Source organism: Cnephaeus nilssonii (assembly GCF_951640355.1).
Source record: "Cnephaeus nilssonii genome assembly, chromosome: 12".
Taxonomy (NCBI): Eukaryota; Metazoa; Chordata; class Mammalia; order Chiroptera; family Vespertilionidae; genus Cnephaeus; species Cnephaeus nilssonii.
In genome coordinates this window covers 48,447,802-48,473,521 of record NC_137083.1, presented here as the reverse complement: position 1 = coordinate 48,473,521, position 25,720 = coordinate 48,447,802, and the positions used below count along the sequence as shown (strand labels likewise).

Genomic DNA, 25,720 nt, shown 5'->3' with positions numbered 1-25,720 from the left:
TGTGTCCATTGGTTATGCTTATATGCATGCATACAAGTCCATTGGCTGATCTCTTACTCCTCCTCCCTCCCCTGCCTTCCCTCTGAAGTTTGACCGTCTGTTCAATGCTTCTCTGTCTCTTGATCTATTTTTGTTCACCAGTTTATGTTGTTCATTATATTCCACAAATGAGTGAGATCATATGATATTTATCTTTCTCTAACTGGCTTATTTCTCTTAGCATAATGCTCTCCATGTCCTCCATGCTGTTGCAAATGGTAAGAGTTCCTTCTTTTTTACAGCAGTGTGGTATTCCATTGTGTAGATGTATCAGTTTTCCAATCCACTCATCTGTTGATGGGCACTCAGGCTTTTTCCAAATCTTAGCTATGATGAATTGTGCTGCTGTGAACATAGGTGTGCATATAGCCTTCTGACTGGTGTTTCTGATTTCTTGGGATATATTCCTAGAAGTGGGATTTCTGGGTCAAATGGAAGTTCCATTTTTAACTTTTTGAGGAAACTCCATACTGGCTGCACCAGTCTGCATTCCCACCAACAGTGCACGAGGGTTCCTTTTCCTCCACATCCTCACCAGCACTTGCCATTTGTTGAATTGTTGATGATAGCCATTCTTATATGTGTGAGATGGTATCTCATTGATTTGCTTCTCTTGGTTGATTAATGACTTTGAGCATGTTTTCATATGTATCTTGGCCTTCTATACGTCCACTTTCAAAAAGTGTCTAAGTTCTTTGCCCATTTTTTTATTAAATTGTTTATCTTCATTTTGTTAAGATGTATGAGTTCCTAATCAATTTTGGAAATTAAGCCCTTATTGGATATAACATTGGCAAATATGTTCTCCCATGAGTGGGTTTTCTTGTTGTTTTGTGGTTTCTTTTGTTGTGCAGAAGCTTTTTATTTTGATGTAGTCCCATTTGTTTATTTTCTCCTTAGTTTCCATTGCCCTAGGAGCTGTGTTGGTAAAGATATTGCTATTTAATATGTCTGATATTTTTCTGCCTATGGGTTCTTATAAGATTTTTATGGTTTCCCATCTTACGTTTAAGTCCTTTATCCATTTTGAGTTTATTTTTGTGTATGGTGTAAGTTGGTGGTCTAGTTTCAGTTTTTTGTTTTTTGGGTTTTTTTTGCATGTATCTGTTCAATTTTCCCAACACCATTAATGAAAGAGACTGTCTTGACTCCATTGCATGCTCTTGCCTCCTTTGTCAAATATTAACTAAGCATGCTGGCTTGGGTTAATTTCTGAGTTCTCTGTTCTGTTCCATTGGTCTATATGTCTGTTCTTGTGCCAGTATCAGGCAATTTTGAGAACAGTGGCTTTGTAGTATAGCTTAATACCTGGAATTGTGATTCCTCCAACTTTATTCTTCTTTCTCAGGATTGCTGTGACTATTCGGGGACCTTTTTTATTCCATGTGAAATTTTTGGAAAGTTTGTTCTAGGTCTGTGAAATGTGCCATTGGTATTTTAATGGGGAGTGCATTAAATCTATAGATTGCTTTGGGTAGTATGGACATTTTAGTGATGTTTTTTCTACCAATCCATGAACACAGTATATTCTTAATTTGTTTATTATTTCTCTATCTCTTTTTTCAATGTCCTATAGTTTTCTGAGTACAGGTCTTTTACATCCTTAGTTAAGTTTATTCCTCGGTATCTTAATTTTTTTTTTTTTTGGTGCAATGGTAAATGGGATTGTTTTTTGTTTTGTTTCTCTTTCTGTGAGTTCATTATCTATAATAATAAAAGCATAATATGCAAATTGACTTAATGGCAGAACAGCAGAATGACTGTTCAGACGACCACGCTATGACATGCACTAGCACCAGGCCAGCCAAGGTGGGTGAGATGCCATTGCTAAGGAGGGTGCCCCACCATTGCCCCAAGATCGCCTTGCGGAGGGAGGCCCAGGCCATCAGCCTACCAGGCGATCAATGGGGGGCCTGGAGGGGTGCTCCACGATCGCCCCAAAGAGAGAGGCCCAGGCCACCCTCTGCCAGGTGATCAATCGGGGGGCTCTGCAGAACCGGAGAACTGGGGGTGTGTGGTGGTAGATGTGGGCAGTGCCTGGCCAAGGTGGATGTGGGCGGGGGGGGGGGGGCGCCGCAGATGTGGGGCTGCAAAGGCCTACCCTTGCACAAATTTCATGTATCGGGTCTGTTTATACATTAGTTGGTGTGTAAAACAGCCATAGATTTCTGGGTGTCAATTTTGTACCCTGCTACATTAGCAAATTCATTTATTAAATCTAGTAGATTTTTTATGGAGTCTTTAGGGTTTTCTATGTACAATATCATATCATCTGTGAATAATGACAGTTTACTTCTTTTCCAATTTGGATGCCTGTTACTTCTTCTTCTTGTTTGATCGCTATGGATAGCACTTCCAGTACTATGTTGAACAGGAGTGGGGAAAGTGGGCATCCCTCTCTTGTTCCTGTTCTTAGGGGAAATGGTTTTAGTTTTTGCCCATTGAGTATGATGTTGGCCGTAGGTTTTTATTATGTTGAGGTCTGATCCCTCTATTCCCACTTTGCTGAGAGTTTTTATCAAGAAAGGGTGTTGGATTTAGTCATATGCTTTTTCTGCATCAATTGATATGATTATATGATTTTTATCTCTCAGTTTGTTTATGTGATGTATCACGTTTACTGATTTGCAGATATTGTACATACATTCATATCCAGAATAAATCCCACTCAGTCATCATGTATGATCTTTCTAATATAATGCTGGATCTGATAGGATTTTGTTGAGCATTTTAGCATCTATGTTCATCAGAGATATTGACCTGTATTCTCTTTCTTTGTATCTTTATCTGGTTTTGGGATTAGGGTAATGCTGACTTCATAGAAAGAGCTTGGAAGTGTTCCTTCCTCTTGATTTTTTTGGAATAATCTGAGGAGGATAGTTTTATGTTTGGTAAAAATATCAATGTTTGATAAAAATCCCCTTTGAATGTTTGGTAAAAATCCCCTGTGAAGCTGTCTGGCCCAGGGCTTTTGTTTGCTGGAAGTTTTTTGATGACTGCTTCATCTTCCTCCATAGTTATCAGCCTATTCAGATTTTTTTTTTTATTCTTCCTGATTGAGTTTTGGAAGGTCATATTTTTTCTAGGAATATGTCCATTTCCCCTAGGTCAGTGTTCAGCAAACTCATTAGTCAACAGAGCCGAATAGTACAACAATTGAAATTTCTTTTGAGCCAAATTTTTTAAACTTAAACTTCTTCTAACGCCACTTCTTCAAAATAGACTCACCCAGGCCGTGGTATTTTGTGGAAGAGCCACACTCAAGGGGCCAAAGAGCCACATGTGTCTCACGAGCCACAGTTTGCCGACCATGGCCCTAGGTTGTTAAGTTTGTTGGAATAGAGTTGTTCATAGTATTTTTTTTAAATAATCCTTTGTAATTCTGTGGGGTCTGTTGTTATTTTGCCTCTTTCATTTCTGATTTTGTTTATTTGGGTCCTCTCTCTTTGCTTCTTGGTGACCCTGGCTAGAGGTTCATCAATCTTGCTTATCCTTTCAAAGAACCAGCTCTTGGTTTTATTGATATTTGTATTGTTCTTTTTTGTTGTTGTTTTTGTTTTTTTGGTCTCTATGTCATTTATTTCTGCTCTGATCTTTATTGTTTCCTTCCTTCTCTTTACTTTGGCTTTTATTTTTGCTCTCTTTCTAATTCTTTAAGTTGTAGAGTTAGATAATGTATTACCAGTTTTTCTTGTGTTTTGAGATAGACATGTAATACTTTGAACTTCCCTCTCAGGACTGCTTTTACTATGTCCCATAGATTTTGGATTGTTGTGTTTTCATTGTCATTTTTTTCCAGGATGTTTTTTTATTTCTTCTTTTATCTCTTTGTTAACCCAATCATCTACACCAATAAAAGAGAAACATGCAAATTGGCCATCACTCCACTACACCCACCAGCCAATCAGGAGTGAGTATGCAAATTAACTCAACAAAGATGGCAGCAGCCACGGAGCTGGAGAGAGCAGGAGGCTTGGGTTGCTTCTGGTATTGGAGGAAGCCAAGCTTCCTGCCTGCCCTGGCCAGCCCTGGCCTTCGCTCAAGGCTACAAAGTTTCAATTATAGAATATAAATAAATCCCAGATATCCCCTGGCCTCCGCTCAAGGAGGTGCTGAAAAAAAAAAAAGAAAGAACAAAAGGAGGGGCTGGGAGCTTGGCTCGCCGGGGGTGTGGCCAGCCTGCAAACAGCCATCAGCCCCTCACCCAAGCTGGCCAGACACCCCAGCAGGAACCCCCACCCTAAAGGGGGTGTGGCCAGCCTGAAAACAGCCCTCAGCCCCTCACCCAGGCTGGCGACACCCCCATGGCCAAATCCCTGTAAACAGGCAGTTGAACATCCCTCAAGGGGTCCCAGATTGGAGAAGGTGCAGGCTGGGCTGAGGGACAACCTCCGCCCCATGCACGAATTTTGTGCACCGGGCCTCTAGTTATTTAATAACATGCTATTTAGTCTCCAAGCATTTAATTTTTATTATTATTTTTATTGTAGTTTATTTCTAATAATATGCCATTGTGATCTGAGGAAATGCTTGATATGATTTCAATCTTCTTGAATTTGAAGAGACTTTGTGTACCAATATGTGGTCTATCTTTAAAAATGTCCCATGTGCACTTGAGAAGAATGTATATTTTGTAGCTTTGAGGTGAAATGTTCTGAAGATAGTGATTAAGTCATCTGATTTAGTGAGTCTTTAGGATTGCTGTTTCTTTGCTGATTTTTTTGCAGCAGTCGCCAACCAGTGGTCTGTGGGCCACTGGTGGTCCGTGAGGTCTGAAAGTTTGGCAACGACTTGTCTAGAGGATTTATCCAGTGATGTCAATGGGATAGTAAAACCCCCTACTATGATTGTATTGATGTCAATCTCTCCCTTGATATCTTTCAGAAGTTTTTTATGTATTTGGGTGCCCCTGCATTGGGCGCATATATGTTTACCAGAATTATATCATCTTTTTGTATCGATCCCTTTAGTGTTATGATGTGGCCTTCCTTATCTCTTGGTATGGCCTTCACTCTGAGGTCTCTTTTGTCAGATATAAGTACTGCTGTCACAGCTTTTTTTTTTTTTTTTTTTTTTTTTCCATTTCCATTTGCCTGAAAAATATTTTTCCATCCTTTCACTTTGAGTCTGTGTGAGTCCCTTGTTCTGAGGTGGGTCTCTTATAGATAGCATATACAGTATATGGGTCATGTTTTCTTATGCATTCAGCCACCCTATGTCTTCCGATTAGAGCATTTAGTCCCTTTACATTTAAGGTACTTGTTTGTAGCCATTTTTATTCTTTATGCATGTGTTCCTTCTTCCCTTTCTATTTCTTCTTTTTACAACAGTCCCTTTAGCATTTCTTGCATTGGTGGCTTGGTAGTGATAAACTCCCTTAGCCTTTTTTTTTTTTGTCTGTGAATCTCCTGATTTCCCCTTCAATTTTGAATGATAGCCTTGCTGGATAGAGTATTCTTGAATTCAGTCCCTTGCTTTGCATCACTTTGTATACTTCATTAGTCCCATGCTTTAGATTACATCCCCATGACTTATTTATTTATAGCTTGGAGAGTATACATTTTTTTTTTACCATGTTTACCTTTTTGAAAGCAGACATGAAGAAAGAAGAATAATTTAAAGATGGTTATGAGAGAGTCATAATACTACGAAAGGGACCGAGTTGCATGACTAATGGAGCCATGACTAAGCATAAGAATGTAACTTTGAAAATAATTCTGGCTTTGATAACCCACCTATTCTTTGTGGAAAAGAAAAAAAACAAAAACTGTATATTTAAGAATTGGAGGAAACACACACAATTTCCAAATACCAGATACCGAGGAAAAATTCTGCCCATCTTAAGTAGTTGAAAATACGAAGAATATTACAAATGAAGAGTTTGCACAGGTTAAGAAACTTAAGCATTCCATGCTCAAAGAGCCCATTCTTTAGAAATTTTCAGGAGACTCTTTTTAACTAGTTAAAAAGTAGTTAGACAGGAGAACGGCTTTAGAAAATAAATTGCTTCTTTTAAGCCTAAGGATGTAACATTTAGCCATGTTGTGGGTAACTGAGTTTTATTTTCTTAAGTTAAAGAATAAGCAGAGATTGTAATCAAATATTTCAAATTTATGTCTGTTCACTATGTAAGAGGCACAAGTTATCAGTTACTGTCAGTATATTCTGTTCTTCTGCAGGAGAAATTCAAACCACAACTCTTAATAAATTTATAAAAACCTCATCTTGTGTGAAATGACCACTGTTCCCTTTCATGAGCATTTTCCAAGTGCAGACACCTTTGAGCATCCAACAACAGTCTCCCAATTAATAAGAAACCATACTTAGGGTAGTTCCTCAAGTCACACAGGGTGGCCTACAACAAAGGAAGACATTGGATGTGAAAAAAGTTTCAAGCATTTACTGTCATTCTCTCCCTCACCCTCTGCAGATTGGGAACATGTCCCTTCTTATATCTGTCTTACAGGGGAGATGTGGGGGCAGGGAGCTCTGGATGTTAGGAACCACTGAAGATAAGGTTCTGCCAAGAATGCATCTCCACACTCCATCCCCTGGAGAAATTTACTAAATCTCAAATAATGAAGAGCATCTGGATCTTTTTCCTAAGAGAATTTTGAAGAATGCTCAACCAGTTCTTTTATTCCAGTTTGAATTGATACAATCCAAACCTCATGAAGAGTCCTGATGGAGATTCAGAAGTGGCTCCAGAGAATGAGGACCTCATTCCCATGGGGAACTTCCAGACATCCTCTCCCACCACATCCTGTAACCCCTTAGCAACCTGCACTCTAATCATCTCCCAACTCCCTGTGTTCAGATTTTCAGTCTCTCTTAGTCCACCTCCTCCCCCAGGGAGAGGGAGAGCTTGGGCATTTGGAGAAGGAGAGAAAAGGTGTGTCTGGCCTAAAGGTGAGGATCAAATGGGATTTCACGTTGAAGTAGCGTATTTCACTGAAACTCCCTTGCATCATCTGGAACTTGTTAGAAATGCAGTTTCAAAGATAACCCTCTAGATTTACAGAATCAGAGACTTCACTAGTGGAACCCCGCCATCTGAGTTTTAACAAACCCTTCAGTAGATTCTGGTGCAGTCTAAGGTTTGAGACTACCTGTCTCATGTTTTCTCTGGGCTTCTCCTTTCCAACCTTGGGTTGTTAAGAAAGAAAGAGTCAACAAAAACTGTCACCTAAGAAAATGTCTTATAAGAGTTTTATTTGAGCCAAACTGATGACAGTTGCTGGGAAGCAAAATCTAAATGGATTGAGACAATGCTTCAGAGAACGGCAGTTTTGCAGCATATTTTATACATTAGGATCAAAGAGAAAGATATTGGAAGAGTAGGGAGTGAGAGAAATCAAAGCAGGGAAATCTCTGGGATTGGATAAAAAGCAAAACATAAAAACACATACTTCTTGTACATTGGTGGGTACAGAATAGTTAGCATTTACCGCACATAGAGATGGTATTCACGAAACAAGATAGCATTGCCACCTCATGCTCTGGTGCTGTGGCTGTGCCTTCTAGTGGTCAGGAGTGGAAAATTACTGGGACATTTCACAGGTATGTCACCTTAGATGCGCAAAGAGAATACACAATTTCAGAGGTAAAGACGTGCCTTTGTCAAAGAAGCTACAGACCCAGGACATGACTACTCACTGTGACCTGCTTTGAGTTAGGAATCATTTTGTTCAGACCATGTGTGGCTACATTTAGTCTCTGAGTTTGTAACACCCACCATGCAGGCCTCCCCTGAGCTTGTCAAGTTTAGTATGTGGCCCCTTTTCTGTCCACAAAAGAAAAAGAAGGATGGATGGAGGGAGAAAGAGAGAGAGAGAAGAAAGAAGGAGAGAAAGAGAAACGAAGTCAGGCTTCCTGTTACTTTTACTTTTGTCTAGAACTGAATGGGAAAGGAATAGGAAATAAATAAATCCACTGAAAATAGAAGGGAAAAACATTTCTGCACTTAGAAAGGATAAGTAAAGCTTATTCAAGACACTTACGTTCAGTTTCCAGTTCTCTCTATCTTGCCATAGCTGCAGCTGAGAAGATGCTGACTTAAGAAAGTTGGCCTGGCTGATCCTCACATTCCTTCCAACATGAATTCCGCGGCTCTAGGAGTTTTCAGGATTAACAGAAAACAGCAGGGCGTAAGAATCATTAGGCATATGGCAAGGAGTGCTTTATTACGTTGGGAAATATGTATATATGTAAAGACAGCTTCTCAGATAAAATGATTGTGAGTTCTCATCACAGTTTTATTTCAAACATGCTGCTTAGGTTACCATGTAAGCCAAACTCAAGGATGCCCCCTGCTGGTCAAACATTTTGTTGGAAAAAAGAGGTTATAAAATAATGAATGTCTGGTTAAAGGTTACTGGCTTGTCACAAAATGGATTAAAGATGTAAACAAGAAACGTACAGTCAGCTAAGTTGGTAGCCCTACAACCCCAGAATGGATCTTGAAATATCATGAAAATTTCTTAGAAAATTGCTCAGGAGCTTTATCAGGAATTTTAGTTACTTTTCAGGAGGGGCTGGGAATGACACTCTTGTAAAAGAAGTTCTGTCTCACAACAGATTTGGGACTTTTTCTCAAATCTCAGTTTCTACTCTCATCTCTTCTAAGTTTCTCTTTTCTTTTTTTCACTTTTAGTAAGTAATTTAAACTTCCTGAATATCAACAGCTTCATCTAAAATGTGGGGGAAATAATTTCTTACTCAAATGAAAAATAAGGCTAGGAAAAAATGACCTCTTTAGAGTCTTCCACGGTCTATGACTGACTAATCAAAATTATGCATTTAAGGAGAGAGGCAATATGAGGTGGAGTTTTCTATCCTTGGTTTCTGATACCCGCCATAATACCAAGACCATGGTAGGTTTATTTGTCCTATTTTATTTATCATCAAACACTTGCACAGTTCCTGCTATGTATTTTTTATTTACAAAAGTTAACTCAATCCATATGATTACCCTGTGGTGTAGGTACAATTACTATCCCCATTTTACAGATGATAGAGTTGAGACACTGAGTGGTTGAATAGCCCAGGCATAATAGTTGGCAAGTGGCAGATGCTGGATTTGAACCCAGGAAGGCTGCCTCCAAGAGACTCTGTGCAATAAACTGTCCACTCATTGATATCCTTCACCCTGCTTAAGTCTCCAGCAGTCAGATTGTGCCTTCTCTTAATCAAAGGATGTTAAATAACAGTAAAGAAGTTGAACTTCAAAGAGCTTCAGTGGGAGAGAATGAAATACCTAGTTCAGGAAAATAAAGCCCAGGTCATTTCCTTGTATTCTATTGGAGTGCCTAATCCCCCCCGCCCCTGCCTCCATGCTTGTCCATTTATATTGAATCACCAGTCCCTGGACTAAACCTCTACACCAGATCTGAGCATAGACACTATGGTTTGCCCTGGTTATTGCAGAAGATGACACTGAAATGGACTCAGGAGCATCTCTTTGACAAATGAGGGTTCCCTGCCCATGGCCAGTGGGTAGGGGAGGCCGGGGGGAGGTCAATGGGGGAAAAAGGAGACATATGTACTACTATTTGTAATACTTTAAACAGTAAAATTAAATTAAAAAATAAAATAAGTATAACATAACAGGATAGAAGACATTGATGATTTCAGAGCCTCTGTCATTTTCTTGATGCTTTAAAAGACCACTTTCTCAGGTAGTACGAGGATGAAAGGATGCATGTTGGGGTCAGGAAACCAGAGGTCTCTGAAGACTTAGGAGACTAAAAAGGAATAATGACCAGATGTAATAGTGTAACTTGAAAATGTAAGACTGCCACCAACATAACTGTTTCTCAAGTTCGAGAGCTCCAAAGCGCACCCCCTGCTCTCCAAGATCAAGCTTAAGTGTCAAGAACCTCACTCATGGGCAGCTGGACACCACACAGTTCTAATCATGTCATATCCACAGCTCGGAGCGATCCCAGGCTTGCCTGGTGGCCTCTGGATGCCATATCCTTGGGAGTGTCATTGTCTCAGTGCATCTCATGTGTCAAGCACAGTGCTGACACAGGCTCTTTGTCAGGTCTTCATCGTCTGTGGCATAGGTATTTTTCCTATTTTAATGATGGGGCCCATATTTTAGTACAGGTACTTGCTCCAGCCACACAGTAAGTAGGGAAAATGGGATTCATTCTCCCATTTCTCTGACCCTGACCTAGTGGTAGTTTCTGCTCTCTTATGTATCCCTTAAGTCTGGACCTCTAATTTTGGAGTATTTTATTGCTTTCATACAATTGCCAATGCTTTGTTCAGATATCAGTGTGTGTATATGTGTGTCCATCTTGTGAGAGTGAGAGATAACAGTCCACTTGTAGGGCAGACCTTGTTCCCACTGTGACTCAGTAGAAAGTTCATAACTTTTTGAAGACCATCCAATCACCAGAAGTCTGCTTCTGCTGGTCTTTCCCTCTAAGAAAACATTCTGGAAGCTTTTCTGTAATGCAACTTACAGCATAGCATTCACAACTACATCAGAACAACTAAAACATACTTCTGACACCTTCAAAGTATTATGGGAATAGAAAGGATATATGGATAGCTAAGCACCGGTGTAAAAATGAAATTCCACTCTAAAACTTATACTCTAAAAATAATGAATTGGAACCATATTATTGTTTAGAACTATAGTTTTTTATATTTCCTTAAGAATTTCAAGTAATTTTTGTTGTTTTTCCATTCATTCTTTCTCTAAAAGAAATAAGGTAATGGAGAAATGCTTTAAATTTAAAAGTGCATCATGTTTAATATTACAACTATATGATTTTTCCTATTTTTGATTATATAGAGAAATAAACATTTCATTCCCTTGAGTAATTTTATAATTTACAAGGCTTGCTTATATTGCTGAATATATTTAAGCGTGTTCAAAATATACAGCCTGGTCTTTTAAATTCTAAGGTAGGGACTATGGGCAACAGTTAAGGCAATTATTTTTTTATTCTCTTTGGAAGCACTGAATTGAAACATTGTAATCTTCTCTAGACCTATCTGCTATTTCATGTTTCAGCAAAAGACTTAATTGTTCTTTGAAGAATTTCTAAATCTAAAAGTGGTGGCAATTTATATTCCAAAGAAATATAATTATCTTGCTTAGAAAAGGGAAGAAACATAGAATTACCTTTATTTTTAAATTATAGCTATAATCATATATTGGCAGTACATGTGAACAATTTAGACAAAATTATGATGGTAAAAAAAGCCTGCAACAAAGAGGAAATGTGCATAGGTGATGACCCTCTGCCAGGTACAGGGAATTTTATTCATTTTTGTGTTTATTTATTTATTTATTTAGGCATATTAAAGGCTTTTGTAGCACCTATATTTGCTTACAATGTTGAATACTATACATTTTATAATGCTTTGGGCACTATATGTTTATAAAATACAAGTTAATGTCTTTAATTTTGAACTTATTCTAGAATTTTATAACTCTTGAGGTAAAGTTTTCATGACATGTCAAAAATAGATAATGATATGGCGAATACCAGAGGGAAAGGGGGTTGGGGGAAGTAGAAGAGGGTATGGGGGAGATAAATGGAGATGGAAAGAGATTTGACTTGGAGTGGTGAACACACAGTACAATATATAGATGATATACTAGCATTACAGAATTGTATGCCTGAAATCTATATAATTTCATTAACCAATGTCACCCCTATAAATTCAATAAAAAGTAAAAATATTAGAGAATAAAGTCATGATACAGTTTACAAAACCAATTTTTATTTTATTTGAATATAAGTAATGGGTAAAACAATATCTGTACATATTTTATAGTGAAAAGGATGTGTGGCATGGTGTTTTACAAAATAAGACTACTATATGGGGGGGGAGAGTAGGTTTACAGTTGTAAATAAGCAAAGCTTAGTTTAATCTTGTATTATTATTATTTTTGTATAATCTATATTTTCTGTATGTACAAGTGTAAGCCTACTTTGGCCCATCCCATATATTTAGCATTTAAAATTAGAATCTGTTATTTACATATACTACATTGGAGTCAGAAAAAACTAGGCAAGCATCACACCCTATCTCCCGAAGACACTAAAGTTACAGGCCCTGTGGTTGGTGAGGCATGAGAGAGAAAGGTGACCTCAGATTGCAAAATTCAGAAGGGCTGTTCAGTGCTGGCTGGTGTGGCTCGGTTGATTGGAGCACAGGTTCGATTCCTGGTCAGGGAACATACCCAGGTTTGTAGGTTCAATCTCTGGTCTGGGCAAGTATGGGAGGCAACCAATAGATGTTACTTATCTCTCTCTCTCTCTCTCTCTCTCTCTCTCTCTCTCTCTCTCTCTCTCTCTCTCTCCTTTTGAAATTAATAAACATATCCTCGGGTGAGAATTTTTTTAAAAGGTGGTTATTCAAAGGAGTGTTGATCACTACATTTGAAAGGGGGTCTGCATTTGTCTAGGACCATTAAACATTACAGTTCTCTTTGTCATATTAGCATAGGTCACTGAGCATAAAAATGGCATGATAAGTGAGTTAGAGATGATGAATGTGGTAGCAGTACACATGCTATTAAAAGACACTGCAGTCATAGAGTGATGACCTGGGCTAAGTGGTGGTAATGAGAATAAAGATGAAGGGCAGTAGGAATAAATTTCCAAAGGAACAATGGACATGATGACTGACCACATAAAGGAGGAGAGGGGACTCATTACAAATGATTAACATTTGAAGGTACACTTCTGGCGATAGTGAAGTCTCTCTTCCTGTTTGAGGAGAGGGGTGGGAAACCAGACCCTTAAAGGACATGTTGAACTTGGGGCAACAGCAACAGAGCTAAATGAAAATATATGGTGATGGAAGACTGGAGACCAAATTAAAAATGAATGTTTACGTATAATACATCCTAAGATTGATTGACTTTGTGTGGAAACTCCAGAAAAAAGTGCCAGGACTTGTTCTTAGAGAATTTAGTGTTCCTAGGAAACAAAAGAGAAAAGAAACCAGGTCTGGCAACAGAATAATGATTAAAGGTGCTACAGGAATTTAAAAAAGAAACACAAGAACAAAGTCAGAGAGAACTTCATGAACTATGGGGCACTGGCAAGTATCAAAAACACTTGGACATCAAGGGAATGAAAAAAGCTTTGTTTTGGACCAATATATATATATATATATATATATATATATATATATATATAGTGTTGGCTGCTGAGAAAAGAGTTGTAGTGAAGTGAGGGAATTACTTAGATGAACAGAAAATAAATGACTAATTATGGAAGTCCAGTTGTACAATAGCCACCAGGCAGTCTTTCAGTATTCAATTAAACATCAAGACTTAGGAGGTGATCATGGGCCACATTTTGCACCAATTTACTCAAAAGTCTATTGACCAGGAAGGGAACTTGCCAGACAGGATGACCTCAGGTGACCCCCCATTCAGTGAGAGTCCTTGCACTAGTCCACTGAGCAATGTCACTCAATATGAAGGAGGCAGGCCCTTTGGTTTCCCAGGTAACAACCAGGAGCAAAGAGATGAGATTCACAGTGGCAGGTACAGGAGCCCCCTGTCTTAGAAGTCTCCTTACCACAGTGGACATTACCTCTCATAAAATTCCAAAGGCATGAAACACACCCAGCTACAATAGTCACCATACTTGTTAGGGCTCAAAGCTATGGAGTTGCCAGCAGGCTTCCATGACATAATGATATTTCTCCAATGCAACACAAGTTATTTTTCTGCTTAGGAAAAAGAAAAAGGATTAGACTCATTATTGAGTCAAACCTGTTGGAGATGGTCAGCAAATAAAGTGGTTTTGGAAAGTAACATAGATTCAGGAACAACAACAAGAAAAAAATGGTTTTCCAAGGAAATCATGAGAAAGATCAAGAACAAGCAAAGTAAACCTTAGAGAAGAGGGAGGTCATGAACCATATCCAGGGTAGAGATTACAGTTTTCTCATTTGAAATTTAACATGAAGTTTCTTTCAAGCAGATCTAGGAAAATATTCCCCAATATTTGCAGTACAGGGTTAAAAGATACCTGCTAGGGATTTAACAAGTAAAGACAACCTAAATGTTTTTCTGTTTCAAGTCTTCAAGATGCATTTACTTTAAAAGTCTTTGGTATGATAAAATTTAGAAGTCTATTAAGTCTGATTCATGAAACCAAAACCCCTTAATATTATGATGAAAAACCAAAAAAAGTTATTCTAGCTTGTATATCGTCTTCAACAGCTTGAGTAGAATTAAAACCACTCATTAAGGCAGGTAGAAAAAGTCTGAGTATGTTCTCGAGAGAACAAGATGACATATGGAAATTAAATGTGTAGTATCCATACTTTATTTAATTGACCATTGTTATTATTATGTTTTAGAGCATGTGGATAATAATACTAAGGGAAAATTTGCCTAATTCTATTTTTTCTTCATGATTTTGGAGGGAATATGGGATTCTATGAGACCATCTTGTAGCGTATTCACCTTTTAAAGTCTCTGGCAAGTCAAACTGAATAGTGAACCGTTTGTAATAAACAGGCTACTCAGTATCAGGTCTAGTGTTAAGCTTTTTATTTCCAAATGATTTATTTTTAAAATATGTAACTAGTCATGCCCTTGTGATTTCTCATCAGCATGTTCTTTTGTTTTCACATGAGAATCACCTCGGAAGTTTTCAATATTATGATGTCCAGGTAGCGGGATCAAACCTAGGCCTCAGCTTGCTTTATGGGCGTCCCAGGAGATGCCACTGTGCAGCTACATTTAGGCACCATTTCCTTATTAAACAAAAGTTCTCAGCTCTGTGCAGAAAAATTACCAGCAAGCTTCTGAACATACTCTCTCTACCCCCAGAGATTCTGTCTCAAAAGGTCTAAGATAGTTCCAGGGGTTTTGCATTTCTAAAGAGTTCCACCTACATGTTGGGGAGCCAGGGCTGGTACCAATACTTGAAAGCTCTAGAGAAGAAATCTCTACACTGGCTTTTGTCAAATGGCATAGGAAAAATAAGTCCTGTCACTCAGAACCACGTAACCTATGGAGCTTTTTGGTCTGTAGGTCAGAGAAGTGACCTTTTAGCACTAATGACTTCTAAATGGTGTTTTTAAAATTATTTTTGTTAGGGAAAAATGAAAAATTAATCTGTCAATATTTAAAAATCATAAGCTGTAGCTAACATTGAAAATGTTGGGTGTGATGGGAGTCAATTGCTTTAAATCTTCAAATTTAGGAATCTTAGTTACTTAAAATTTTCTAATATTGCACAATGATTTTGAAATGTTTTGATGAATCATGAGATAGGTAAGCATCTATTCAAATAAAAATCATTGGTTATTTGCTAGCACAGCAGGAAATAATTTGAGTCATAATTAACCATAAACTGGACATAAGCAGGATTATAACACTTATTATAAACATCTATATATATAAAAGGCTAAGCAACCAGCCCACGGGCCAACTGGCTGGTAGATATGACTCCCACTGACCATGAGGGGGCAGACACTCAACGCAGGAGCTGCTGAGTGACAGCAACTTTGCAGAGTGTCCTCTCATACTCTGAGACCCCTCTGGGGATGTCGGACTGCCGGTTTTGGCCCAATCCCCATAGGCCAGGCCGAGGAACCCACCTGCCAGAGGAACCCCGCTCACTCCATAGATGCCCTTCGAGCCCTGGTGCCACCTCAGGTGCAGCCAGCTGGGAAGGGACCACGGGAGGTTGGCTCCAGGGCATGTTCGGCCCATCTCACCCAATCCTGCTCAGGCCACCTTCTAATTAATTTACTTTCAATGTGCACAAATCCGTACACTGGGCCTCTAGTGTATAATAAGATTTATTATACTTATCTTATTGAAAGAAATCTTTTTTATTTGAGTGCTTAATGTGAGCAGGGCACTGTGTTAGGAGCCATGCAAAAGGTACAAAGAAAGTATAGTAATCTTTTATTATAAAACATAGACTGCTCCTAAGGACCACAATCCAAAAAGGATGTGTAAGGCATAAGCAAAGTTCAAAGGAAGGTAGTGGATGTGAAAGTGGAAGTGAAGTATATTAAAGAATCTTGCAACACAGTTTGAAATCTTTCAAAAACTGCGTTGACTTCACTTGGAATAAAAATTGAGGAATGGCTGAACCTTGAACCTCAAGCATTTAAAAGGAATTAAATATATGATAATGCTAGGGGCTGAATTCCCTCTCCCAGAATTCATATAATGAAATCCTAACCCTTAGCACCTCAGAACGTGAATATATTTAGAGGTAGAGTGTTTAAAGAGGTAATTAAGTTAAAACGGAGATGCTGGGGAGGGTCCTAGTCCAGTATGACTATGACCAGTTTCCTTATCAAAAGAAATTAGGACACAGACACACCCAGAAGGAAGACCATGTGAGGTCCCATCACAATGGCAGCCACCTGCAAGCCAAGGAGGGAGCCCTCACAAGAACCTAACCTGCCGACACCTCATCTTCAACTTCTAGCCTCCAGAATTATGAGGAAATTAAATTTGTAAGCCTTTATTATTTTGTGAGGACAGCCCTAGCAAACTAATATAGGCAGTAACTTTCTGTAGACAGTGTCCACAGAGGAACAGATACTAGGAAATGAACTGTTAAAACATAAAAGGTAGCTTTTAAATATAGGGGTTGTTTGGGATTCTATGAAATCTTCTAGAAAGTGGTATTTTAAATGTTAAAAAGTACCTATTTTTAACTTCTGATAAGTAGGCATTGTTCCTCCTTGAGGAAAAAACACAAACTTCGCTACAGGACCATGTCAGTATCCTGCTGTCATTTATTTACTAGTCTCTTTGCACCTGATCAATAGAATAGCTATTTCATTTTCGCCTGCAATATTTTGACTTCACATGATACTACGTAGTGCTAGAATGAGGTTTTGGTATTTTTTTTTTTCAATGTCTTTTTATCTCTCCCACTTTGAGAGTGTTGCACCCAGAAGGAGTGAATTAGGCTGTAGAAACACTACCTAGAGTTCAATTCAGCTTGAGTCAGATATGTGGATACTTTGATATTTAAATATAACCTTCTGTCTCATTTCTCCATCCCCATAAAAAATTAAAAATCAGTTTCAGTCTTTGGGAAATCGCTTTGAATGAAATGAAAAACCACATGCAAAGTAAGACACACAGGGAAGGGAGAGAGTATGTGTGTTTCTGAGTTTATGAGACAGTGTCTACCAAACCAGAGGCACTTGTGCCACAGAGAGGATTGATTTGCAAGGCCCCAGCGGTCCAGGGGGCCGCTGGATCCCAACCTAGGAAGTGCTGTGGATGTAGGCAATGAATTTCCTTTGTTTGATTGGCATGTGTATGACAGGAAGAGACAGATGTGAGGTGAACCCACTCTATTTCCAAAAGGTCAGGCAAAGTTAAGGAAAATCAAAGCAGAGGAAGTTGAGGCATAGAAAATGATCACACAAAATTAGATAGACCTCACGCAGAGCCTGAATGGGCTTTTGCTTTCCTACTGTGATATGAGCCGCTCGGGAAAACACTGCCGCCTAAAACTGTTTCCCCAGAGAAGCTTGGGATTTTACAGTTAGATATTTATTTATTGCAGAAAGTGCTTTTCATCAACTCTTGATATGCAAATCCATAGTGTAAATGAGTTGATTAGGTCCATTCTCCTCTGGAAAGAGGCAGAGTGGGATGGTAGAACAAAATTGGGGGTGGGGGTCCACAGTTGAAGGTGGAGAGTGCTGAACAGGAGGAGCAGGAGGAGCAGGGGTGAGTCACGGGTTCCCACAGAGCCAGTGCCCACCAGCACAGGTCAGACCTGGGGCCTCATTCCTGGGAGACTTCTGATGCCGCAGAACCCTCCCAACTGTAGGAAGACTTGGGCAAGATTCACAATAACCAGGCTCACACTGCTACAGTTTCAAGCACAGAAGGCCAAAGCAAGGCACCTGACAGCATCAGTGAGAACTTAGGAGAGCCAGAACTCAACCGGGTCCCCTGCTCAATTATGCCCTTGCTCCTAAGCAGCTCTGAGCCACCTGAGGCACAGCTCAAAAGACATCTGGAGATCCAGAAAAAATAAAGAAAAGCTGCATTTTCTGGACAGAGATCTCAGATCCTGGATGGGGAGAGGGTTATTGATTGGTTGAGCATTCAGTAAAGTGCAGTAGATAAAGTCTTGAGGAGACGAGCCTTGGTTTATAAAAAGGGCACCATTTCTTAGGCAGCCGAGACCAAGGCCATCCTTACAGTTGCACAGGCAGTTCACGGCAAAGGGCTCTCAGGTAAGGGGTATGTGAGAGTTGAAATCCAGCCCCTTCCAGGCAGGGTGTGAACACCGGAAGGAAGGGCCACTACTGTCTAATGTTCACAAATGTGTTTCAAACTGACTATGCCCTGAGGCCACAGGCCACCTCATTGTGATTTTCAACTTTGCAAAAGGTTTTGGAGGCACGCCTGTTTCAGCCAGGTTTCTTCATGGTGTGTCATCCTCAGGGACCGGGTGGGAGAAGCAGCATGGGGATCCCCAACAGGTAACCCCCTCCATGTCACAGGTGTTTCAAGTATCTGGGTGCTCTGAGGCCCACGCTACAGGGGCAAAGCCCCATTCTGATAATTCTGTGTTCTCACAGAAATCCTGCTGCACTCTGCTCACTGAGAAATTTGTACTTTTATAAAAATGATTTTAAAACCCTCTCTATTATTACAGTGAATAAAATGAGATTTTGAGCTTATTGCTGGATTTAATCATTATTTTTATGGCAGAACTGGGGGTGTGGGAGCAGTTATAACAGTTGTTTTTTTAATCTCCTTTATTAAGTCATCTATCATAAGCAAAATTTTGTTTCTAACCTTAGTTCTTTAGTTAAGTTTCTAACTTATCTGGTTTTCTTTTTACATGTTGTATATTCCCATTTTATGCCTCTAAAGGTTATACAATAGCTATTTCATTTTCTCCAGCAAAAGCTGTTTAGCAGTCTGGGATTGCATTATGGTTAAATGGCAAACAGAAGAGATGATTTGAAATTAAAGCTACTTAGCAGTGAGGATTAAGAGGGGCATGGAAAGCTACCTATTAAACTCATCTATACTCAAGTTTCATTTTTCAGTGGAGGATTTCCCACGGCCTCCTGACTTTCTTGCTCAGCTCACTTTCGGGTTCCTGATAATCAGGCCAAGAGGAGAAGAGGTGAAGGATGAACACAAAAAGTTTTTTAGAATAAATGTGGGCCATATGATAGTCCATCTAGAATACCTTTCACATTGCTAGACCTATTCTTCCTATAAAAATCACACTTTTTTATGTTTATATACATTGCTTATCCATGTAATGCTTCAAAAATCTCAATAAATATATTTTAACAGCATGGAAATGCAAAAAACAACAGTAAAGGAGGAAAATTATTAATAATGCTCTAAGATTTTATGTCAATGAGTCATGACTGAGATGATAGAATTATTTTATTAATTTAACTCTGATGATGATGACCTCCCCTAGAATCTTGTTTCCTTTTACAATCACTGTATATATTTTTCTTCTCCTTGTAGAGCTAGTTCAAGATTTATCCTTTCTGTAAAACCTCTCCTAATTTCACCAGCTCAGGGTATCATTGTTTGGTTGTTCTGATTTCTTGAATAGTGATGCCAACTCTAGGCTTAGTGAGGGATCAGTTTGCTTCCCATTATATACCCAGTACTCATCATTCTGTTTGTATGAACGGATGAGTGAATGAATGAATGAATGAATGAGAGTTTCATACAATTTTTAATTGTTTTTAATAGTACTCTGCTAAATTTTATATTTGCTGAATATATTTTAGATGATAAAAATCTTGAAGGTAGAGGCTGTGACTTTCAGCTCTTATTTCTCTACTAGAGGCCCAGTGCATGAAAATTCATGCACTGGAGGGGGGGGGGTCCCTCAGCCTGGTCTTCCCCCTCTCACAATCCGGGAGCCCTCAGGGGCTGGAGGCAACCCAGCGATCAGGGGAAGGCGACGCCCTGTCACACCTCTGCTGCTGCCACTGCCAGCAGTGCAAGCCTTGGCCGGCCCTGGTTACCTGAGCCTCAGGCAGCCCTGGGCGGCTGGGCAGATGCTATCCAAGCCTTGCCTGTGCCTCGGGCTGGCCCTGGGCGGCTGGGGGCCTGAGGCGACTGGGGGACTCTGGAGGCAGGCACGTGGAGTGGCTAGGCCCGCCGGCAGGAATGAGGGGACTGGGTGCCAACATCTTGTGACTGTGGGCGCCGCCATATTTGAGGGTGGGGCAGAAACTTAGCATATTCCCTCCTTATTGGCTGTGGGCACCGCCATCTTTGTGACAGTGTGAGGGTCAATTAGCATATTCCCTCTTTATTAGATAGGGTTCCTGATCTTCCCTTCTCACTAATGAAGTTAACCAAGTCAAGTAGAACAGTTTGTCTGGGAAAATCTCACATTAGCCCTATGATCTTGCTGGTCTTCATGGGGCAGTACTGAGGGTTTTGGTAGTCAGTGGGATGCAACCCCCATGCACACCCCCCCCACAAACTCCCCCCTCCCCCCTGCCCCGCTACTTTGTGCTGAACTCTTTACTTGATGAGGACAGTAAACATAGAAGCATTACAGTTCAAACTTTCAGAAAAGATTATTTGTATTGTTTCTTTTTTACACACACACACACACACACACACACACACACACACATATATATATATATATATATATATATATATATATATATATATATGAAAGCTTTTATATTCTCCACCAGGGCAGATCCAGGTTTTGTGAAACCTGAGCTTCATAAAATTTGGAGATGGGGGAACTCTTCACAAAAAAAGGAATAAAAAAATTACAAACAGAATGGAAATCTTTATTTAAAATAAGAAAACTCTCACAACAACTTATTGGAGACTTGAAGGCTCAAGTCCCTTATTTTCTGAGATATCATTAGGTGGTTTCTGAGAAATGCTCAGGGAATGCAACTTGGCTTGCCCTCCCTAGCAGGGGACTCCCAGCAACTCCCACTCATCGTGGCCCCCTTAAGTGAGGCGTCCTGAAGCTTGAATTTAATTAAACTCACAGTAAATTCCCCTCTGGTACTTAAAGGGTTTGGAATAGAAATATTCTGTGTGTGTATATATATCAATATCAGAATTTTTTGAAATGCACTTTTATTTCATTCCTCCTTTTTACATGTCTATGGTAACTAAGGTAGATAATGTCTTATTCTGGCTTTTTAGTTGCAAAGAACAAAGGCTCTTTTCAAGCTAGATCAATAGAAGTGAAGCTCAATTCTGGAACTAGGAATTCACTCACCTATTCGACACAATTATTTTGAATGAGTGCTCTGAGCCAGACCCTGTGCTAGATAGAGATACAGTACCTTTCCTCCTCGTGGATAGGGAACTGGTCAATGATTGTCAACCACACAAATAAATGTAGAGCCAAATGTGATAAATATTATGAGAGAAGCACAGTGCTCAGAGCATATAACAAGGAAACAAAGAGGTTGGAACCCACAAATTTGTTTACATGTTTGTTTGCTCTATTGATTTTCTATTTGGTGCTGTTGGGGGGGATGAGAGGAGTCAGGGCTATCAAGAAAGAGGAAGTTGTATTGAGCACGGATAGGAATTTACTGGGTAAAAATGGTGGGGATGAAGGATATAGGGCTTCAGGCCCTGGGGTTTGAAAGGGAGGAATGACAAAGACCCACGTAGCCAGGTAACTGAAACCTGAGGCAGGTTTAGCATTCACAGTAGCTGTACTGAAAGCATAGAGTCCTGACTCATGTACCTGTGCTGTTCAGTTCATGAGTGCTGGCCATGTATGTCTCAGGAGCACTTGACGTGTGGCCATGCCAAACTGAGGTGAGCTGCAGGTGTCTACTACTTCATATGTGTTGGTATATAGAAGACTTCACATGAAAGGAAAGAATGCAGGATATCTCATTAGTAACCTTTTCACATTAATTACATACTAAAACAATAATATTGTGGATATATTGGGTTAAATGAAGTGTGTCAAAATTAAGTCACATTTCTTACGTTTTTATTAAATGTGCTACAGGAAAATGTAAACTTACATGGTGACTTGTCTTTGTAGCTCACACTATATTTCTATGGGACAACACTGTTTCAGTAGTGGGTCTCAGTCCTGGCAGTAGGTCACTACCCATAAGCCTCTCTCTCAACAGACTGAGGGCCTTATACCACTCAGGGTCAGGCTGGGAGCCTACATTTCAAACAAAGGATCCTACTGATCATAACACAGGCTATTCCTGTGAATGCTCTGGCTCACATGTATTATAGGTTATACATCTGCATCTTTCAGCCCTCCAGCTTCTGGTAACCTACCTTTTTAAATCTAGTCAGACTTCAGGGATCTTTTTGTGGGGGATAACCTTATGTGCAAAATCATCTGTGGGAAGTCATTTGTCTGTGAGGGTATTTTTGATGGTGGCCAAGACTGATCAATGCCTAACTCCAGAGAGATCATTTAATAAAATTAAAAAAAAAAATGGCCCACCTGGTGTGTCTCAGTGGTTGAGCCTCAACCCATGAACCAGGAGGTCATGGTTTGATTCCCAGTCAGGGCACATGCCTGAGTTGTAGGCTAGATCCCCCATAGGGGGTGTGCAGGAGGCAGCTGATTGATGATTCTCTTTTATCATTGCTGTTTCTGTCTCTCTTTGCCTCTCCCTTCTCCTCTCTGAAATCAATAAAAACTTTTTTTTTTAATTTGCCTGGTGCCTTTTTCAATCTCTACACCAGGGTGCACATGCTTGCCACACAGAAATCCTGACCCTTGGTACTCAATTCATCCATCTGTCTTGAGGCAGAAGGGATGCAGGCTCATGAGGGGGACATATGGCCATCAATGGCCACCCCTCAGCATGAACTTGGGGTGAAGTCTGTTTTGAAGGGGGTACTTCTAGATAGGCACAGTGACAAGCACATGCCTCCCTGTGTAGTATTTTTTTTCAAAGACACTTATTTCCATTTAATAAAACAATTCGGGTTTAGGCATCTTATCTCGACGAAAGCATTTTCATGGTCATGGATATTTATGGTTGCTTTTCAAAGTACACTTTTTAATGGTCCTTATTTCAAGGGCTATTAATAACAACAGGACCAGTCTTTTCAGAGTCTGAGAAAATGGCTATTCTTTATGTAGCCCAGAATACCAAATTACACTGGCGCCTGAAAGCATGTAAATATGAGCATATATTTCCACGTCTACTAGAAGCCTTCTGCTTAAACTGAAATATTGCTTCTCTGGCTTCTTAAATCCCATGGAGAAGAGTGAAGACACCAAAAGGGAACACTTATGCTAATTTCAATCAGTATGATCTATGCGCCACATGACTGTCTTTTAAAATCAGATCACATCATTGGTCACTGATGGATTCACTGGTATGATGGCTTCAGTCCGGAGTCCCTCCACCTGGGATCTGCAGGTTCTTTTCACTCCATGGGTTCTCTCTTCCTCACGGGATGCCCCCACCAATGACGAAAATAGAACTGCTCTTTATGGCTTGATTTTTTCACAAGTCAGCTTTGTGTGGATTTGTAGATGACCTTGCATCTCTACCAGCTCATTAGCTTTGGAGTAACATGATCAATGTAGAACTTCAGCTTTTAAAATAGAAATTTAAGTAGATTCATGAGAGAACAACGTGTCTAGATCATGCGAACACCTTGTTAAATGGAATAGATCCTTGTCTTAGCTGCTAATAAAGTTAATGTTCCTTTAAAATATCATTCATTTGAGGAACAGCAGGAATAAGAGTGTTGTTTTTTCTCTCTCCATTTAACTCCAGCTTCACGGAGATTACTGATTCCATGAAAGAAATTCAAGCAACCTCTCAAATTCTCTCAAATTCTATTGCATGATGGCCAAATGTCTTTCTGTGGCATGCAGGTGTTCACATCTGGTCCACACATAAATGCAGTGCTATTCCTCAGATCTGCCTCTGGCCCAGGCCCCCTGATCATAGCCAGAGTGAGTGCACACACTGTTCCCAGGGTGTGTTCTTTATAGCTTCTTAATTTGAATTTATTATTTCCTCATCCTAGAATTTTATAAGTCTTCTCCTTCTAACTCTTCTACTCAGCTTCTCTGGCAACCTCCTCCCAAATGTTACCTTTTCTCTGAAATCTTCCCCAAATGTCCTGAATAGTGTTATCTCACCTGACTCTACATCAGTACTGAGTGCTCATCCAGGTTATTTCTTTACATATATGTATCCCTGACACATGAGTACTAGAGGGTAAGGATCCGGATCAATTTTTGTCTTCAGGGAGATAAAAAAGAGCATATCTCTACCTTTTGAATTTTCTCTTGCCATATACCCCCCAATTTCTTCAAGCTTTATTTATATGGTGTGATCCAAATTTATTCATCATCTGGATAGCTTGCCTTTTCATATGCTTCCATTTTCTTGTCTGTTAAGTGAAGTTATCTGGTTTGGAAGGATAGTATACAAACTGATATGTGGTTTGTAGGCCTTGAGAGAGGCCTTAAGGACACTCCTCCGCTTTTCATCTGGTCTGCTTCCTCAGATGCTGCTTAGGCCCTGAATGACCTTGAACTAAGGAAGGGCATAGTCTGGAGTTTCAAATGCCACTGCCACTGTCTTAGGAGTCCCATATTCTGCTTCCCGTCCCACTCCCAGCCCTGACACAGGGGTAATTTAAACTGAACAGCAGGATTGATACTACCTGAACATCACCATACTGCCTAACATTTGTGGTCTATGTAGGATGGCTCCAGTTTTTATTTGTATTGTTTCAATTGTGTTATTGTTATTATTTGAAAATGAACAGGTGTGGTAGAATGCTTTGATTTTGAAGCTGCAAGTCATATACATACATACACATATATGTATATATACACCCACACATACAGCATATGAACACATGTAAACATCTTTTAAACAGAACCATATCCCAAGTATACATTTCTAAGTCCACTTAAGAGTAACAGAATGTTTGCAAGTTGAATTAAATAGCACTTCTTTATTCCTGACACAGTGTAAATCAACTTAAGGAAAGCAACTATTATCTCAGCTACGTTATAGATACCATAGCTTGCAAAAACAAATTTGGTGCCAAATTTGGAACTTATATTGGAGAACAATGGCCTTCATACAGACACAGATTCTCTCTGTATCCTCATTAGATTGTAGCCCTGGTTTTCTACTGTAACAACATAACATTTCATTAAAATACAAGTGTGCTTGGGAGTTCATGAGCTCCTCTTGTGTTTTGGGAACAGATATGGCAAGATTAATGACTATGTTAGGTTTTCTTTGTATGTATACATTTTTATATCTGTATTTATATCTGTATTTGCATCTGTATTTATGAGAAAATATTCTTTCAAATACTGAGTTCAGCTGGCAAAGGAAAAAAAAAAGAACCATAAATGAAACTCAGAGACTGTGAATAAGAACAGAATGTGTAATGCAGTTGGGCCCTGTGGGCTTCCCAGGAAGAACCCTCTTCTCCCGTGATGAGTAGGGTTGTCAGTAGTGACAATAATGCTGTTAGAAATGAAAACTAAGTTGTGCTCACCAGTGTTTAACTGACAGTGCCACAATGCCTTCAGGGATGAAACGCAAGTACTGTGGCACAATTCATCTCATGATTCTTGTGGTTCAATAATTTATCTTCATAAAACACCAATGACAGCTACTATTCTGTTCCTCCTGTGAGTGAAATATGATGTGTTTGCATTGTTTGGGGGATTCACTA

The 25,720-nt window shown here is 39.6% G+C and overlaps 1 protein-coding gene across 1 annotated transcript in view; it reads left to right on the top strand.

The window, feature by feature from the left end:
• Positions 1–25,720, top strand: part of CNTNAP2 (contactin associated protein 2) — a 1,845,950-nt gene that overhangs the window by 924,698 nt on the left and 895,532 nt on the right. The gene's annotated exons all lie outside the window — the stretch shown is intronic.